Source organism: Alligator sinensis, unplaced genomic scaffold, assembly GCF_000455745.1.
Source record: "Alligator sinensis unplaced genomic scaffold, ASM45574v1 scaffold379_1, whole genome shotgun sequence".
Lineage (NCBI taxonomy): Eukaryota > Metazoa > Chordata > Crocodylia > Alligatoridae > Alligator > Alligator sinensis.
Window position 1 is genome coordinate 234,047 of NW_005842001.1, and position 12,840 is coordinate 246,886.

The 12,840-nt window shown below is 40.6% G+C and overlaps 1 protein-coding gene across 1 annotated transcript in view; it reads right to left on the reverse strand.

Annotated features, from left to right (window-relative positions):
- The window catches only part of NAALADL2 (N-acetylated alpha-linked acidic dipeptidase like 2), a gene marked incomplete at its 3' end in the record, with an annotated part of 376,100 nt that overhangs the window by 210,862 nt on the left and 152,398 nt on the right, over window positions 1–12,840 (reverse strand). The gene's annotated exons all lie outside the window — the stretch shown is intronic.

Sequence of the window (12,840 nt, forward strand, 5' to 3'; positions counted from 1 at the left end):
GGCCTCATGGCAGAGCCCCTCCACGCAGTTCAGGGCAGTGGGGGGCAGCAGGGATTGCCCCCTGCCTGGCAGGAGCAGCGCTTTTTTTAAAGAGATGACAGTGGGGCCAGGCAGGGCAACCATGCCGGGATGCTGGGAGGCAGGTGGGGGATGGGGGCTTGTGGCAGAGCCCCCACACAGTGCAGGGCAGTGGGGTGCAGTAGGGATCACCCCTCTCTCCACCTGGCAGGAACTGGTGAGTGCTGGGCTTTTTTTTTTTTTTTAAGTGCCAGGACACTGGGGCTGGGCAGGGCAGCCATTGATGGGACTGGGAGAGATGGTAGGGGATGGGGCCTGTTCAATTCAGAGATTCAGCTGATTCTGCAGCAGCCAGATCTCTGAATCAGATTCGGCTGAATTGATTCAGGACAGTGATTCAAATCACCGAATTGAATCACTGTCACCCAATTCAGCCGAATCCAAATCCGAAGCGAATACTATCTGCTTCGCACAGGCCTAATAGGCAATTATTAAGAACAGGCCTAATAGGCAATTATTAAGGAGCCATTTATGGTGACCAGGCTGACGTGGACTCCCAGTAGTGTGTCTGAACAAGCTCAGCCTGCCTGAGGGATGTCAAATTTGTTTGACCTAGGGGCCAGATCCAGACTGTGGGGCTTCTGATGAGCTGGATCTGAACCATGGGGCTTCCAGTGGTCTGAAAGAGCTGTTAACCGCTGTGGCTGCCAGAGCCATTGTTTCAGCACAGCTCTAGAATATAGGGAGTTAACACTGCTGTCACGTGTCTCCCCCAACCATCAACCACCAATTTTAGTCACCAAGGCAAACTGAAAACCCTGATTTCAGTGCCGGGGACTAGGGAGGCCTTAACTTCCTGGGTTCTGGAGCCAAAACAGGAGGGATTAACACTGTTATCATAGGGGCTCCAGCAGCTGCAGCAATGAGCCCTGCAAGGAAGATTCAGAACCCTTATGGGCTGGAGGACTGGACAACCCACCTCTGTTAGCCAGGACCAGCCTGCAGGCCATATGTTTGACACAGTCTCAGGGTATGATGAGCTTCTTCCTTCTCTAAATGCTTAATGCTCAGTGGAAAAGTAAACTGCCCCCTCCCCCCCTACACACACATGCACACAAAAGTACAATAAATAAAAAACCAAATGAGATGGCTGCTCAATCCTCGTTCTTATAGGGAAGAGTTGCAACAACTAAGCTGTCAAACCAGTTAGAAAAGCAGAGCAAATGAGCAAATGTGTTATCAGTGAGATGCAATTAATATGGAGCCCCACAAATTTGTTGACTGTACAGGCTGCCCCCCCACCCCAATATTTAAAAATTTTAAAAGATTATTTTTTTCACGATAAGTTTTAAAGAACCTTCCCCTACCTCTTTTCCCTCCTCCCCCTTTTTTGGGGTCACCCTGGTTTTATGGTGTTTCATGACTTTCAATCCAGGGTTGAAACCCTTAAAAACAAGACATTATGGAGCTGAACACGGCATTGTTTACAATTTGGCTATATTAGTGTTTCACTCTGTTTTTGATGGATGGTCGCCTTAATGATTTCCTGCACGGTTTATAACAAAAATAAAATGAAACAGTAACATAATTTTCCGCTTTTCTGAACTATTTGTATCTGAAAAATTCAGAGCTGAAGTAAGTTTACTCCAGCATCGTACAAAGGGTATTTTCTGACTGAATTTCATGTTCAAGCTCAAGTAAGTACAGTTAGTTGCCATGACAACTGGGGCTGCAAACCAAGCAGAGAATATAGTTATGAAAGCATATTTGTGTACACATACACATATACATACGCACAGACAGGCTGATGCTCCATAATTCTATCAATATTCAATCTATCCATCTATCCACTGCCATGCATTGGGCCTGATTCTGTTGTTGGCCTGTCATTAGCATGTTACTGAAGTCAGCTGAGTTATCTTGACTCATAAAAAACCCGAGTGAAAGCAGAATCATTCTGTAAATGATATACAGCATATGACAGTTTCTAAATATCCAGTTAGTAAAGCCTTCAAGCAACAACCACAGTTTCCATGAACTAAACAGAGACCAAAATTTTCTGTAAGATACAATATTGTAAGGTTCAGGGCTACTATACCTATGGGCTAAGAGTAGGGTAGTAATGTGCCTGGTGACCCTTGACCTTTCTTCTGAGTCTCTACTGAAATAAGCTGTCAAGTTTGAGAGATGTCAGTGTTTGGTCATTTGGGTCCGCCTAGAGGCATAATTTCTCATGGTGTACCATTCCTGTGAATTTATTACAATGTTATTTCTCACAAAGACAAAGTGGTGTGACATTCAGCATTCTGAATGAAACAATGTCCTAATGCACACATGCTGAATTGCTTTTATTGCTTCACTTTAAACCAAAATGAATACATATCTAACTAAACTCAATAGAGGCCATTACCTGTGTTAGTCTGAAGTCAGACAAAGCAGGTTGTTGCCTATGAAAGTTCATGCCTGCGTCCGTGTCTATATGTGTGGCGGGCTGCGCAGTTGTTACTATGCAGTCATTTAGTACTTGCAAAAGCAGACCTGTCCATAAGCAAGTACTAAATGACTGTGCAATAACTGGCATTACTGCACAGTACCATCGCCACATGGTTTTTTCCTGATGCTATTGCGCAGTAGCAAGAAGCAATACTGTCACCGCAACGTTAGTGCCCGGCAATGCTACTGCGCTGTAGCATCTTGTGTAGATGCTCCGTGTTAACCAGTCAGTCTCCAGGATGCCACCCTGCCCTACTGTTGTTATACAATGTAATACAATTCCATAGGTTTTTCAAGCTTTCGCTATTCTAAGGAAAATCAGTGAAAGCATTAATAACTTGGATATATATACATATGACACAGCCTGTATGTATTGCAGTGTTACATGGAAGAGTAAGCAAAGAGTAAATGTGCAAAACATTATTATATATTGGTAAGATATCACCCAAGTCGACTTAAAAACAGCAGGTGTTCACTGGATCCACTTTCCATTCGGTAACTTAGCGGCCATTAATTTCAAGAACTCAGCATGTGACAATTGTGTAGTTTATGCACGTGAAACTCAAGGATTTTCACACTGGTACTGAAATTGTTGAGAGTTTTGCCTGAATAAGGACTGTCTTAGTCTATCAGTCCTTTCCCACAAGCTTTTGGCATGTTAAGCCTACCCCTTTACTCCATAAACCACAGAAACATTCCTGGCTGCTGTTACTACCATGACTATGACCAACACCCTTAATATATCGGCTGCTGGTTAATCTATACCCAATATCCCTTCTCAAGAAACTGTGGATTAGCTTTAAAACAACACCAAGGTCATACGAATCATGTGTATTGAGCAATACTTGCAAAAGGCAGGCATTCTTCTCTCTCACCCTTTTATTTATTTGTTACCAAATCAGCTCCAACAGCTAATCTCAATGGGCAGAGAAATAATCAATCAGCTAGCAGTACATTTGGTGTTAAAGCCAATCTGATTTCCTTCAGTGGTGCAAAGGAGATCCTTCACAACAGCGAACTGCCCTTCACTGCAGAGATCTCTTGACCTCAAACACATCAAACCACACCAGACTATAAAGCGAGGCATCCACGCTATGAGCAAAATATGGATCTCTCTTCCACATCGGGAGAAATAAACTGGCTCTGTAATATTATTTTTCCTAGTAAATTTGCAGGGATTCCTTAATTTTACATAGGAGGAAAAAAGAAACATGTCTTTGTTTACTGGGAAATGTGCACAGTTTAAAACACAACTCTCAAGATATCCTAAGGATAAGTTTTGCATATTTACTACATATCATAAAAAAGAATATCTCTGCATCTTCTTTCATTCTGGCTGCATACAATCCATCAGCCCCCTGTGAATACGTTCATAACCAGAACAACACAGTCCTGAAGTTCTTGCCTTGAAAATCCACTTGCCCTGCAGTGCTGCTTCATCTCTCTCTCTTTTTTCCCCCTCAAATGTTTATTTCATTTCTTTTAAATACACTATTTTATTCAATGTACTTTACACTGCAGGAGAGGAAATTCACTGCTGGACCAAAGGCATTACAAGGCAAATGGACCACAATTTTATTAATTTTAAACGTCTGCATTCTAGTACAGCTTTCTTGTAAGACGGCAATGGGAGAATCAACTATCTATTCTCTGGGTATATGTTCTCATGTAAGGGTCATATGCATGTAACTAGAACTAGCTGGGAATTAAGTTTTCCCAACTGTATTTATTCATTGGAAAATGGTAATACATTACAACCAACACTTTTACAATGGACAAAGACCCCAAAATATTCACTGCCCCGAGCGTTAGGGCACTCCCCTGCTAGACTACTCCTAGCTCTGTCTGATTTAGCATAGTGTCCTCCACATACCAAGCGAGTGCCCCAACCAGGGGCTAGGGTTTATTCTGGGCATCCTTCTGATGTCCTTCAGAGGTGCTTTCATGAAAAGGGTTGAAAAGTCTTGTTTCTGTTCTGCACTGGAACTAAAACAAGCTTCAAAACCTTTACTTTTTTTGTGAAATAGAAATCCTGGCTTTCCAGTCAGCCCTAATTAGACCACCATTCTTTTCCAAGATGATTCATTTGTACAGACCTGAGGACAATGGGACCCTGATTAAATACAATTAAATAGTATGCTTCTGTAAATTGTATGGCTGGCTATTTGAAATCCAGTAGGCCCTATGATGCATGAACGACGGGGTAAATTCTCTGCAGTGCAAACAAGATATTCTCATTTTCATCTTGCCATCTTCCAAGACTTACTCATTTTCTCTATACAAAGCTTCAGCTAATACGCTTAACACGAGTGATGGATCCTCTGTAACTGGAGTCGGATCATACAGCTCCTCTAAAAGCTGCTGTTATGATTCCAAGCTGCAGTAGCCTGCTTTTATATCCTGGCAGTGATGTGGACCGCCAGTGCATCAATGTATTCTGCAGGCCCGCTGCTCACACCCCACTCCTCCTCAATCCCAAATCCTTCTTACTTAAGAACTAAAAACAAACAAGCAGAAAAAAAACCTACAGGAGCAAGGCTAGATAATTTCTTGAAATCACTTTTCAGCCACTGTTTTTTATGAATCTGAGACCAATAACACAAGAGAGGGAGGTTTCCCCTGGCATCTTCACTGGGTTCCCATCAAGGAGAGACAGGTGAAACAACACTTACAATTAAGCAGTGTTTGCATCACTATGAGAAAGAAACATTGTGAGCACCTGATGTTGTCTCTCTATTTTTTAGATTGGCCAGTCTTTGGCTGTATTTATTACATTTTACTTTTACATGTTTCTACATTTTATTTTATGGAAAATAAAAAAACCTTTCAAGAGCAGTTTTAATTTCAAGAAGGTTTCAAGTGAGAAGAGCGCAGTTTAAGTTCTCTTTTAGGGCGTGTGTAGATGAAACAGGGGCCCTAAATTGAAGTGGTGGGTTTTAAAAAACACCGTTTCAATTTAGGGCTGATTAAACCCCCGTGTCATGCACACACCTTACCTGCCTCTCTGGCAGGGAGGGGAAGGTGAGCTGCCGGTGGGTGGAGTGGTCCCTGGGCTGCCGGGGGGAGGGGCGGGTCAGGCTTGCCACTTTTCTTGGGCAGACCCTGCTTTCCTGGGCTGCTGCCAAGCTGCCTGCAGGGCTTCCTGCAGAGCTGTGGTGCTTTGCTCCATGGCTGTAGGGGCAGCAAACTAAAACTCCTTGAAGGAGTTTTAATTTGCAGCATCCCAAGTCATTTAAGGCGCATTACGCCACCAAATTTTCTACAGCAGCTGGAATTAATGCACAATACGCCACCGAGGCGGGCAAACACTGACACCATTAAAGCGGTGCAAAGGCATTTAGCCCACTTTAAAGTGTTGTGCTTACACACCTCTCGTTTCTACACACAGCCTTAGGCAGGTACAGCTAATACACTCTTACCAGTATAAGTGATCAGAAACCAGTCTATACCCTTAACAGAACAGAAGATCAGCACACAAAACTGGACTATACCTGTAACAGAACAGAAGTTTGGCACGCACAGACTGGTTTAAAAATGGTGAAACCCAGGCTAAGATTTGCTGCCCCTCCAACAAAGGACAAATGCATATTCTGTTCACTACCAACCTAAACTATGCCGAATACAGAAAACTGCCTTGTTTCTGCCTCATGCTTTTTGAATGTCCGTACCTAACCTTATAGACAGACATAAAAACTGTCCATTTTATAGTATGACAGAAATAACAACTTTCAAACAATCCTATTAATTCTTAAAATGTTTTATTGAAAGCTCACAGGAAGCCTCCAACTGAGTTCAGTGAACACTGAATCATACTCAAAATGCTAATATTAATTGATATACATACACATATATGGTAGGTTTGTTTCCTGACTGACAAAGTTAAAAAGAGAAGGCGACTACTTATGAAAAAGTCATATAAACATTCTTTCCAAACAACCCAGGGGAGAAGAGGGGCAGCTGCTATAGTATTTATAGACTGTAAAATAATTTCTGTTCTTGGGGGATGGCAGTTTCCAGCCCAGAGCTCTATGTATGTGAACTATGTTAGTCCCCTAATATGAGCATTCACTGGAAACTCATGAGAGAGCAAACAACTATAAGTGTACAGAAAGCACAGCAGATTGGCAGCTTGCTAACAACTGCCCTCTGCTCTGTGCTTGACTTGTAACCCTAGGACTGAATTAATGCAGCAGATTTCCTGGATCACTGAGAAAGTAGAAAGAAAGCAGATATTTTTTCCTTTGCTAATATTATATCACAGCCTCTGGTAACCTGAAAAATGATATTTTTCTAGGACATTTTTCTTCTGACACAATGTGGACCAAGTAGAGAAATACTGATCTTTTCATTTCCAGGTGCTGCATATACTTACCTTGGAAAAGCATATTGTATCCTTCTAAGATACCAAAAACGTCTTAATAACCTCTACTGGATTGGAAAAAGGTAGATACATGAGAAATCCCATAAGGACTAGCTCAAGTTTTAGAATAAGTGTACACAGCCCTTTCCCTTCCTATACTTGTGTAGGAATCTGATGACCTCTTGGAATATGCAAGACAGAGGTTAGCTACATGAACAATGGACTTTGTCCATTTTTAAGGAGTTGTTTCTACACAAACCCTGGAAGCTGAAAGAGAGGGAGAGAGCAGGCAAACCTAATTGTTTTCTTGTTTTGGCTGTAAGTCCAGTTTTTTCCAGTGACAGAGATAAATAGGGAGTCTCTCTCCTTGAGACAACGGGGAATTGGAAGTACCAGAGAGTTTCAAGGATCCTTCAATTTTGTTGAACCTGTGAAATCTTTTTTTTTTTTTAGAGTGTTTCTCAGAACTGGATCAGAATGCCATTATTTATAGTAGCTGGCCAACTTCTTCACTTATAGCTTTAACCATGAAATAGATCCATTGACTTCAGCAGAGACAGCTGGTGGAGAGTTACCCAAGTCGATACACTTTTAAAACAGATGAATTTATAAAGAAGGTGATTCAAGAGGATGACAAGAGGAGGTACTTTGTACAATTAGCAACTGGTGCTTCAAGGGTTTAAGTTCTGATTTACTACTTGTGTGCAGTATGCTTAAACAGCATTCATTGTGTTTTAGGAAATTTACAGTATCTATATGAATTAAAACTATATGAAAAACCTATCACACACTATTTTAAGTACTCTTCATAGCTTTTATACTTTATTTATGAACAGGGACATTATTAAAAATAAAAGATCTCCAATGGCACATAAAAGTAATGCTGTTATGAGATTAAATGTCAGGCAAATGGCATGAAAATGTAATATTCAGTAAGTCATAAACCACAGACAGCATTATCACAGGAACTTTATGCTATTAGCATATAGCTTGAAACAACTATGTGTATTATAATGTAAATGCAATTATTACATTTGCCTCTAATTTCATGTGTAATAGTTATATTAAATAACTACTGTATTATCTTCTTGCTTGTTCTCTTTCTTTTGCAAATGCATCCACTTATAGCTAATTTCTGGGTCGCCCTTTAATACATATTCAAAGAATTAGCTGCACTATAAATATTGTATAGTATATGTTAGCATAAAGTATATGCAACAAAGACATCAGCTTTATTTCCTAGTTTCGTTTCTTTGACAGGAAGGCAAATATAATGCCATTAAAGATGTGCTACAGGTATATACCTTTAAAAGTACCTGAAAATCTACTTAAGCCTTACCTTCTGTTCTAGATCATAGAAATCATAGGAAATTAGGGTTGGAAGGGAACTCAGGAAGTCATCTATTCCAACCCCTGCTCAAAGCAGGACTAGATCATCCCAGCCAAAGCTTTGCCTAGCCAGGTCTTAAAGATCTTGAGAATAATTAAATGACTATAGTTTGCCTGATTAAATATCGTGCATGGTGGCAGAATTAAGCTGATTTTTTTCTATTCTACTCCTTTGTTAAAATTTAAACCAAAATAACTGCAATAAATTGAATGACCTATTGCAAGTACCAGCTGGGTGCAATAGTAAACACCTTAATTATTCAGGCTATAATTTATTTTAAAGATTTGCAATGCCATTACTACAGTAGCATATTAAACCTATCTCCTGTTAAAAGAAGATCCAAAACTTAGATATAGATGGATACATTTGTATTCGCTGATGTCAAATGGATAGAGATTATGATCAGCATTTGTAAGCAGGGGTGGAATAAATATCCAACATAGTATATAATCCTTATTATGCACTTGAGGTAGCTTAGTAGTGAGAGCTCTGATATGGCACTTAAAAGAACTGGCCAGTCAGTTGGCCATTGATTTATTGGGAAACTGTGGCCACATTGCTGCATCTCTCCACTCAGTTTCCTCACCTGTATAACAGGATACGAATACCTGTCCTTCTTTCTAAGGCATTATTAGGTAGGTCTTTTCACTCATCAATCCCAAATCTACTCTTAATTATACCTGGCCTGATTATCAGAGCAGTAGAATTCCTGGCACTCCTAGTGATTTCCTTGTACAAGCTTTGTACAAGTACAGTACTTGGGTAAAACATGCTTCAGGTCTATCATTAAACAATGCTATATCCCAAGGTTTGTACAACATTATGTAAGTATATGAGATATACAGACCATATATAGTCTGTTCTAATAAGGCCTAGCTTCAAAAGACACTTAACTCCTTTGAAGTGTGGAGGTTTCTTAACTCTCAACGACATCAAGGAAAGTCAAGAACACTCAGAATTTTCTTGCAGGATTCATAGTTTTATAGATTTTAGGGTTGGAAGGTACTATTCAAGTCTGACCCCCTTCCCTGGGCAGGAATGAGTGCTGGGGTCAGATGACAATAGTTTTCCAGTATACAGCAAAAAATGTCTTCTCAATTAAACTGTTGTTATCTATACCTTTGGCATTGTTCTACAAGCACAGGCATAAGGAATTCTCACTTAGACTTTTCACTATTTACGGGACCTACAAAACTCTGAAGAGTGGGGATGTTGCAGGTAATTCATAACAAGATGCAAAACTGTTATCCCTAGAATAGACTACAGCAACACGTTCTATTTCTGTCAGACAGCAAGCTATAACTCAGTCAAATCACAGCTTTCCATCTCATATGCTGGACACCCAACATGAGTGTATTACCAAGATTATCATGCTCCTAACCTTGTCCTCAAATTTCTAAAGAGATGAGTATCTAGTTTGTGAAAGCAGAGGTCGTTATGTATTCCATGTATCGTACCATATGCTATGGAGGACTCTTCCCCTTCCACTTTGCACTTCAGATCGGACACAGAATTTTCACCAAAAAAAAAAAAAAAAAAAATTGAATTAAATCCCAGACACAATGAAGTTAATGGTAGTTTTTCCTTAACTGGAAACAGGCTTTTGCTGCATCTTATGTGGAGACTTCAGATTTGTATTTGGTTTTTAGCTAAAGCGGAAGTTAAAGCCAGTGTTAAAAAATATTTTTTCTTTTTGTTTCATTAGATAGCTGGAGGCTAGGAGGCTACTACCAGCTCTCCTCAAGCACTGCATTTTTGAGGATATTTAACTGGGCCAGACATACGCTTAACTTTAAGCATGTGACTATTCCTAGGACACTGTCATGTGTAAAGAAAAGCAAATGCTTGAAGTGCTTTGTTAGATGAAGACCTTATTACTGACCCACTTTATGTATCCAGTCCAGTTGCTCAGCTTCTCTACTTGACCAACTGCACAGTGTAACAAAGAGCTAGTGGACTGAAATGTCTTTTTTTCTGGAGGAAAATGAGTGAAGAATCTTGTTGAGTAGAGAGTTTTTTAATAACTTCCTGTGCGATATATAGAAAATTAGACAACTTTATATACAGACTTACATCCCCAAAGCAACAATTTACAATTGCAAACAAAAATACCTCATTTCCACCTTTTTTGGGAGGTGGGGGTAGGGTGGGAATTTAATCTAGAAAAAGTATGCTTAACAAATCTGCCTGGTTGGAATGTAACGCTTCTCCGTCCACTTTGCTGAGTAGATTTATTGCTTTTCTGGCACTTCCTTCAATTAATAAAATGCATGTGGGGGGAAAACAAAGCTACAAATATTATTTCTAAACGTAAAAAGATGGTGATACAGCAGGTAATAATTTAATTAAATAATTCAAGGGCACAAACAAATTGTTCCAAAGATAAATAAACATGATTTCTTTGTTTGGTTGGTTTTGGTGGGGGGTTTTTGGAGGAATAAGTTGTTTTTTTTTTTTAACTGGGGTGAAATGCTAGAATGCTAGTGTCTTGAACTGGGCAAAGAGTTTCCACCTGGCTACCACAGAGTTGAAAGCAGTAATTAATAGCAAATGCATTTGATATCACATTTCATTCTGATCAAAATATTTGAGATAACAAGAAAGGGAAAAAACCTGTATAGATACAACTTGTATAAGACAAGAAAATAACTATAATCATATGCAACTGAAAAAGAAAATGCATTAACTACTTTGCAGACACAAAGAGGTCAGAAGGATTCATACACAATACAGTCATTTAAGTCAGAACAGAACATCTTTGCTGCTACGGGTGAAAAGCATCAAGGAAATCTTATTCCTTTTGCAGCAGAAATAATGATAAGGGCAAAGAGGAAGAGAAAGACTAAAAATGATGTTTAAGGGAAACAAATCCACACACACAAAGATGCACATGCACACACACACATAACTTTTAACTTATATTCTACAGACATACCAAGACTCCCTACTTGAGAGCACGGAGGCGGAAAGGGAGCTTGGTGTCATTATTGACTCCAAGATGAACATGGGCCTACAATGCGAGGTCATGGTTGGCAGGGCTAACCGGACCTGGTCGTGCATCCACAGGTGCGTCTCGAGTAGAGCCAGGGAGGGGATCCTCCCCCTCTATGCGACGCTGGCCAGGCCGCAGCTGGAGTATTGTGTCCAGTTCTGGGCGCCCCATTTCAGGAGGGATGTGGACCACATGGAGAGGGTCCACAGGAGGGCCACCCGCATGATCCGGGGACAACAGGGCAGACCCTCCAGTGAGAGACTGCGGGACCTGAACCTATTCAGCCTCCACAAGAGAAGGCTGAGGGGGGACCTGGTGACCCTCTATAAACTCACTAGGGGGAACCAGAAGGGTTTGGGGGAGACGCTGTTTCCCCTAGCCCCCGCTGGCATAACAAGGAGTAATGGGCACAAGTTGGTGGAGAGGAGGTACAGATTGGACATCCGAAAAAACTACTTCACAGTTAGGGCGGCTAGGAGCTGGAACCAACTTCCAAGGGAGGTGGTGCTGGCCCCTACCCTGGGGGTCTTTAAGAAGAGGCTGGATGCCTCCCTGGCTGGACTCATTTGAGTCCCGTTTTTGTTTTTAGGGTTTTTTGTTGTTCTCCCGCCCTGGCGGGGGGTCGGGCTGGAAGATCTATTAGGTCCCTTCCGACCCTAAAACTATGAAACTATGAAATCTATGAAAATCATCATGTATATATGTGTGTGCATTTGTACACACACACACACACACACACACACACACACACGACAAAGGAAAACAAGAATTAAAAAACAAAATATTTGCTTCTGTTGAACTGAGCTAATTAGAAAATTATGTTCCTAAATGAGGATAGAAGGGAAGATATTAAGGCTGAACAACCTCTAAGAGATAGACTCCTAGAAAGAAAGGCTCTAGCAAGAAAGGAAATGCTGTAAGAAAAGAAATGCTATCTATGACACAGAAAGTAGAATCACAGGCAGTCAGAAAAGCTAACAGGTGGACATGAAAGCATATCAAGCTTGATTCACCGCACATTAAAAACACCCTGACTTTTTCTATTAATTTCAATAGTCTTTAGCTCATGCTCATAGAAAATCTGGGCATCCCATGGGGAGGTAACGCTATAAATAGGTAAGAAAGAGAACCAAGAAGAAAAAGCTAAATCAGGGAGAGGTAATGCAGGAGAGATTTAAACTTAATTTAGGAGGAGATGAAAGATGTGACATCATTAAAGATTCCCATTGTCTGCCTCATGCATACTTGTAGTAGTAGCAGTATCTCTGTATCCCTTTGCAAGAGCAGCAAATAACAGGCCCATGTACACACTGCTAATGGGATTTCATCTTTTGAAAAGGCAGGTGGTGTCAAGATGCGTACATGATACAACTTAAGATCTAGTAATGGCACACTACCATAGAGTTGGAGCCCGGAGGTATCTTGGCCTTGTTAGAGAATCTTATCTCTCTCGATAAAGGTGAAGATGAATTACTAGGATTCACTCAAGGGGGCCTGACATTCACATTCTACTACCGTTTTTGATTAGCTGTGCTACACTATAGAAATATATGAAATTATATAAAACCATTGGCTAAAAAATCACCC